Source organism: Gossypium arboreum, chromosome 7, assembly GCF_025698485.1.
Source record: "Gossypium arboreum isolate Shixiya-1 chromosome 7, ASM2569848v2, whole genome shotgun sequence".
Taxonomy (NCBI): domain Eukaryota; kingdom Viridiplantae; phylum Streptophyta; class Magnoliopsida; order Malvales; family Malvaceae; genus Gossypium; species Gossypium arboreum.
The window spans coordinates 35,291,059-35,297,786 of NC_069076.1; the positions used below are offsets into that span (position 1 = coordinate 35,291,059).

General features: G+C 37.6%; 1 non-coding gene across 1 annotated transcript; it reads left to right on the plus strand.

Annotated features, from left to right (window-relative positions):
* Positions 1 to 5,409: 5,409 nt before the first annotated feature.
* Positions 5,410 to 5,516, plus strand: LOC128295896 (small nucleolar RNA R71). The gene has a single exon (XR_008286445.1). It is a non-coding gene; the product is annotated as a small nucleolar RNA R71 (small nucleolar RNA).
* The last annotated feature ends 1,212 nt before the right edge of the window (positions 5,517 to 6,728 follow it).

Here is a 6,728-nt window from a genome sequence, read left to right on the forward strand (position 1 = left end):
ATAATAGCTTGTCTTGAATCAGTATCCTGGGATATCAAAACAAGAATTAAGAACACATAATTAAGAACAAGTTAAATATTTATCATACGATTCAGAAAATAATAACAAGATTCGTCTTAGGTTTCATTCCCCTTAGGTATTTAAGGGATTTAGTTCATAACTAAATAAGAAAACATCTCAGAAGAATAAAGAATCCCAAAACTCCTGAAGGAGAATTGAGGAGAGATCTTCAGTCTTAATGATGAATTCGGCTTTTGAGATAGATCAATCGGCTTCCTTGGGGTAATTCCTTACCCCTCTTCTCCGTCTTCCTTTTTCTCCTGTTCTAGTGTGTATTTATAGGCTTTGGAATGCCTAAAAACCCTCCAAAGTGGCCTTTTTCGAATTGGACTTAACTTGGGCTTGGCAAGGACACGCCCGTGTGACACGGCCGTGTGACGTAATTACCAGGCCGTGTTTGATCCATTAAATTGCACACTGCCGTGTGGGTTAATGGCCAGGCCGCGTGAATCGTGAAAGCCTTGGTCGACACTCTCGAAAGACATGGGTGTGTGAGCTACCCGTGTGGCAAGGCTTAGGCAGTTTCATCTTTTCGATTTAGTCCATTTTGGCTCTTTTTTTGCTCCTTTTGACTCTTGGTGCTCTCCTGAGTACAAAACATGAAAATGAAAGCATTAGGAGTATCGAAGTCACCAATTCTAATGAGAAATCATCTATAAAATGCATTAAACATGGGGTAAAAATATGTATATTTTACGGTTTATCAAATACCCTCACACTTAAGCATTTGCTTGTCCTCAAGCAAAATCCTCAACTCATAATCAAAATGAATTTTCCTCAACTTATAATTCTTATCGATAATATCTCAAAATAATCCATAGGTAATCATACATTGAGAAACCAACTAAAAGAACATAAAAGTTTCAAACATTCCAAGTTGAATATTTAATCATGCAAACATAGGTGTCTCTCTGCATCTAAGTAATTATCCTTGATTCCAAATATCACAGAGTTTCACATCCTTACTAAAGATTCACTCAAATCACTCGAGGTGTTTAAGGACAATAAATGAATCACTCAATAGTCAATAATGAAAAGTCATTACCATAGGCTTGCATAAAAATCAAATCTCCACCACTGTAATTTAAAATGATACATCAATCAAAAGGTCTTTAGAAGGTTGGATAAGGCTTGGTTAGGGGGTGTGTCACAAGTTGAAATAAATGGTTAGAATCGAGATTGAATTGAAAAGTTGCCTAACTAGAAAAAGAGTTAATCTTCACTTGCGTACAACAGAGCTTCACTCAGAATATGAAATTATAGATATGCATACATAGTTGTTTTTCTTTAAGAGCAAGTTAAATAATATAGACTAAATATCAAGAACAAAACATAGCTAGGCAATCCATTCAACTCAAATCTTGACAAAAATAGGGATTGATTTAGGGGATTTCAACAATAATGGGTTAAAGGCTAATATTAAGGGTAATACAAGAAATGGCTTGTTAGGCTCAAGGGGGTTTACTAAGGGTTAATCATGGAGGTAGGCTTTTCATGGCATGAGTGGGTTAATCCTAAGTGCCTTAATCATTTTGACATATCAAATCAAATGGTGTGGTCTCGACATGCATAATTAGGCAAGTTCTAGAATAACAGTTCAATACTGGCGTACTTAAAGCAATAATAAAAGTGAGCATGAAAGGATGAATAGATGCTCAAAAGGCTCAAAAATCTCACAAAAATTATGGCTTTTTGATGTTTAGATTCGTGAATTCTAATTCAAAGTAATACCTAGACTTGGGAAAACAATCTATAATTTAATTTCTTAAAAATCAACTTATCATGCTTGATTCTCTAATGTCTTAAAGTTTAAATAATCAATGCATAAATCCTTATGTTTTAATTCAAGATATATCAATCAAAATCATAAATCATTTAAAATTTATCCTAAATATGATATGCAAGTTTTTCATGAGAACAAGGTGATTATTCAGGGATTTTTTTCTGATAGTGAAATAAATACCCCCCACACTTAAGATGTACATTGCCCTTAATGTACAATGATAGATGTTAGAGAATAAAAATAAGATAGGAAGAGAAGTGAAACTTCCTGTATGATGAATTTCTCAAACTTAGAGTTTTGGAGAGTGATCGGTTTGATAGTGGAGGAGGATACTCCGGCAGTCGTAGAGGTTCATTAGGCCATAAGTTCTGGGCCAAAAGAATATTATATCTAGTGGTAACTATGGTCGTGGTTGAGCAGGACATGGCAGTCGTGGAGAACCTTCCCCGGTGGAGTTGTAGTTCCTATGTGATGATGAGCTTAGGAGTTCTATATAACTGTGATAAAATCAGGAACTTTTTAGGAGATATTAGGAAGTATAAGGATTCGAAAAGAAATAACTGAAATAAAGAATAAAAATAAAATTCTAAAATCTAATAAAAATAATAGAAATAGTTTCAATAATAAGTAAAAACAGAAAATAATAAATAAATATTTCTAAACATCTTCATCGCTGGATGGTTCGTGAGGCGGGACTGGCGATGAGATGGGAAGGTGCTGACAACTCTATTGTAGAGTAGCATCAATGTTGTCAAATTGTTGAAAACACTGAAGCTCGAATCGAGTGAGGTGCTCAGAGATGTTAGCATATAAAACTACCACATAAACTGGACGAGAGGGTAGTGGTAGCTGAGAATAGGGATCAGGGAGTGGAGAAGGGGAGATTTCAGCTAGGGCTTTTGAAAGGAAGAAGAAAATGAACAGTGATTTGCTTATATAGGGGAGGGCCACATGGCCCAGGGCCACGCCCGTGTATTTATGAGGGTGAGCCCGTGTGTTTCAAATTTTGTAATTTTAGGTCATGCTTGGCTATTTTCCCACGCCCGTGTGTCTTGGGCGTGTGTGGTACACGGCCATATTGCACGGCCGTGCCTGGCGTTGTTCGCTTCTCTCCCGGCCATGTTAAGGTACCACGCCCGTGTATTGTTATCCACAGCTTAACGGTACGGGCGTGTCTCACACCCGTGTCGAAGATACAGAATCGAGCCTTGTTCCTGGCACGCCTGTGGGTTTCCATTCCCACGCCCATGTACCTATCAAGTTCACCCACGATCATGTCGCACAGCCGTGGAGATTTATCGCATCCCGTGTTTTGGGGAAATCATGTCATACTTCAACACGGGCGTATCGCACGACCGTGTCTCTTCCCTTGTTTGGCCACTGCTGTAGGCACACTCGTGTGCCTGGTCGTGTGTGCTGAAAAACTTTGCAATTCAAAGACTAATTTAATTGATTCGAAGTGTGAGAAGTTAAAAATAAAGAAATCAAAATATGTTAGTGCTCGGGTTGCCTTCCGAGAAGCACTTATTTATAGTCTAAGCTCGGCTTACCTCTCTATTGATTTATCATGGTGGTTTGAGGAGTTCATACTCCTCGTTCCTGCTGTCAATTTTGAAATAAGGTTTTAATCGGGTGTTGTTTACCTTAAAAGTGCCAAACTTGGGATGACTCACCTCCACTGTACCGAATGGAAAAATACTAAGTACCGTAAGAGGGATTTCCTTATTCTGTATGGTCATGACAATGTGAGGATCAACGGCATCTAGTAAGACTTTATCGCCAACCTTAAGTTGATTAGGAGAGGTATTGGGTTTGTTTTAGCGTAGTTTCAGTTTATCATGTATTCTCGGTTTGTGTTCTCGCCATTCGTCTAGCTCCTCTATCCGTAATCTTCATTCTTCATGGACGTCTTTGTTCTCTTCATGATAGCAGCGCACTGTCTCTGTTGTCTTGGTTCGAGGAAGTTCTTACAAGGACGATTGAATATTAGTTTTATCATCGACAGGTCTTATAGCATTATCTTGAGTTTTAAAGGTTCTGACTGAGTCGCGTGCTTGGAGTGTTACTGTGTCGTCACCTGCACGAAGTGTTAGCTCTCCTGTGCCTACATTAATAATGGTTCTGGTAGTTGCTAAAAATGGTCGTCCTAAAATTAAAGGTATCTTGTTATCCTTATCCATATCTAAGACAACGAAGTCTACTGGGTAAATAAATTTATCTATTTTAACGAGAACGTCTTCAATAATACCCTTAGGAAATCTAACTGTTTTGTCAGCCAGTTGTATGCTCATCTTAGTCTGTTTGGGTTTACCGAGACCTAGTCGTTTAAACATTTTATATGGCATAACATTTATACTTGCCCCTAGATCAGCTAAAGAATTATTCACAGATAGACTACCAATTAAGCAAGGAATTGTAAAACTCCCTGAATCTTTCAATTTGTTAGGTAGCTCATTCTTTAGAATAGCTGAGCAGACTGCATTGAGTTCCACATGTGATGTAGCATCTAATTTCCTTTTATTGCTCAGAAGTTCCTTTAAGAATTTTACTGAGTTGGGCATCTACGAAAGAACTTCAATAAAGGGTAAGTTAATATGTAATTTATTTAAGAGTTTGACAAACTTATCGAATTGTTCTTCTGTTCTGTCTTTCGTCATCGCTTTAGGATATGGCACACGAGGTTCATGATTTGTACTTACCTGTTTGGGATCATTATTGTTTACCTCTTCTCGTCCTTTGTTCATCGTGTTGTCTTGCTGTATTTTTGGCTCAGATGCAATGAATCCTTCATTGTCTTGAGTGCTAATTGCATTGAGGTGTTCCCTCGGATTAGGTTCAGTATTACTTGGTAGGCTACCTTGTGGTCATTCGAAAATTAGTTTAGACAGCTGGCCTATCTGAGTTTCTAGTCCTTGGATCGATGTTTGTTGATTCTTAAGTGCTGTCTCGGTATTTTGGAAACGGGTTTTTGACGCTGAGATGAATTTAGAAAGCACACTAAGATGAATTTAGAAAGCATCTCTTCAAGGTTCGGTTTCTTCCCTTGTTGATAAGGTGGCTGCTGAAAACCTTGAGGATTTTGTGGCTTTTGATTGCCTTGACCACCCCAGGAGAAATTTGGGTGGTTCCTCCAACCTGCATTATAAGTATTACTATATGGGTTATTTTGAGATCTAAAGTTATTGTTACCCATATAGTTGACTTGCTCCTTTTCGGTTGTGGGATTGAAGGATTGATATCCTGTATGCACACCTCCACCACTTGAGTCACACCTCATTACTGGATGTACCTGCGTAGAACCAAGTAAACCATCAATCATTTTATTGAGAAGTTCTACCTGATTAGAGAGCATGGTGACTGAATCGATGTTATAGACGCCGACTGTTTTCGTTGGCGTTGTCCTCATAACCTGCCACTGATAGTTGTTCAGTGACATCTCCTCTATGAATTCATAGGCATCTTCCGGTGTTTTATTATTGATGGTTCCGTCAGCAGCTGCGTCAATCATTTGTCTTGTCGAGGGATTCACACCATTGTAAAACGTTTGAACTTGCAGCCAAAGCCATAACCCATGGTGAGGGCACCTTCTCAGTAAGTCCTTGTATCTCTCCCATGCATCGTAAAGTGTTTCTAAATCCATCTGCACAAAAAAAGAGATATCATTACGTAATTTAACAGTTTTAACCAGTGAAAAATATTTTAGTAAAAATTTCTCGGTCATTTGTTCCCAATTAGTGATATACCCTCGTGGTAACGAGTTCAACCACTGTTTAACTTTGTTTCTCACTGAAAAGGGAAATAACCAAAGACGAATGGCATCATCAAAAATGCCATTGATTTTGAATGTATCGCAAAATTCAAGAAAATTCGCCAAATGCGTGTTGGGATCTTCATCCTGCAAACCATCAAACTGAACAAACTACTGTATCATCTGAATTATGTTAGGTTTGAGTTCGAAATTATTCGCAGCAATAGCAGGTCCAACTATACTAGACCCAGTTCCTGTTAAAGAAGGTTTAGCATGATCATACATTGTACGTGGAGCAGGATTTTGATTAGCTACAATTACAGGAGGCAACTGATCACCTGGGTTTCCAGCCATCTCTTTGGTTGGGGTTTGAGTATCATCTTTTAGCTCGTTCTCCGTGTATCGTAAACTACATCTTATTTTTCTTTGATTTCTATGAACTGTGCGATATATTTCTTCGTAAAAAAGTAATGGTCCTGACGAGTTTCTTCTAGTCATAAACTATAAAAACCTGCCAAGAGAGAGAAAAAGTGAATTAAGAAATAATAAAATAAAATAAAATTGCAAGAAAAATAAATGGCCAAAGTAATAAAAATTTAGTGTTCCTAATTGTAACACCCCAAACCCGGCTTGGAAGTTTGGCTCAAATCTGGTGTGTCACATTGAAGTGTTTTTCGAAAACCATGTTTCCATTAAAAACCCTTCTTAATAATTAAAAAATTATACCCTTTTTAAACCTTGTTAGAAAACCTCAGCTGAATAACATTCTTAACAACTTTGTAAAAATCTTGGCAGTTGCGGAAGCTTAATTTAAAAACAATTGCGGTTACATGATGTTTTGAACAACAGTAGTTGCTTTGGAAAACCGTGTTCTAATATTAGCAATTATAAGAGCAATAAATAAAATTCCAAATTTGAAATCCAGAAAATTACAACGGCTTTACTACAACCCACATAAAAACATTTAAAAGTAATAATTAAAACTGTAACATAAATAGTGTGTCTGGCTTCCTCCGAGCCCCTCGCAGACTCGATCCGTCTAAGGTGGAAATTACCGAAGGTTAATAAACGGGTGAGTTTATGAAAACTCATGTGAGATCCCTACTATATAAAAGGAACATCGGTCATATAAAAGAA